The following is a 551-nucleotide window of genomic DNA, read 5'->3' as shown; positions in this document are numbered from 1 at the left end:
GTGTTTAAACTCATCACGCGTAACTAGCTTAAAAATATTATATTATGATCATATTTTTAATCTTTTTAAATATAATTTTTTTTTTTTAAAAATAACATATGTAAAACACACTGATCTGTTAATATAAAACACAACAGTGCACTCAAAAAGATATTCAGTTAACAATCTATTAGGTTAATAACGTCTTTGGCATTATCTAATCTAAAGATTCAACTAACTAGCCTTTGATTTATTACCTTTTGACTGGTTGGAATTTAGATGATGGAATAACCAGTTGATCATCATTTGAAAGAAATGAAAGGGAAGATTCAGCTACTCCCTTTGTTTATCAATCTGAATTGCTGCAACTCTTAATTAACTGAGTTTTAATAATTCATAAAACTTGCTTTGCTTGATTTATTTTTGAGTCAATATTATTTTTTTATAAATAAAATTAGATTATGTTTTGTTGATTTAGATCAACTTGTCTAATCTATAACTTAAATCTTGAATTGGGTCAAGTAGATTTAGTATATTTATAATTATTGTGTGTAAAATTCAATTTTTTTTTA

This window comes from Populus euphratica, unplaced genomic scaffold, assembly GCF_000495115.2.
Source record: "Populus euphratica unplaced genomic scaffold, PopEup_1.0 scaffold898.1, whole genome shotgun sequence".
Classification (NCBI taxonomy): domain Eukaryota; kingdom Viridiplantae; phylum Streptophyta; class Magnoliopsida; order Malpighiales; family Salicaceae; genus Populus; species Populus euphratica.
This window is presented reverse-complemented; position numbering follows the sequence as displayed.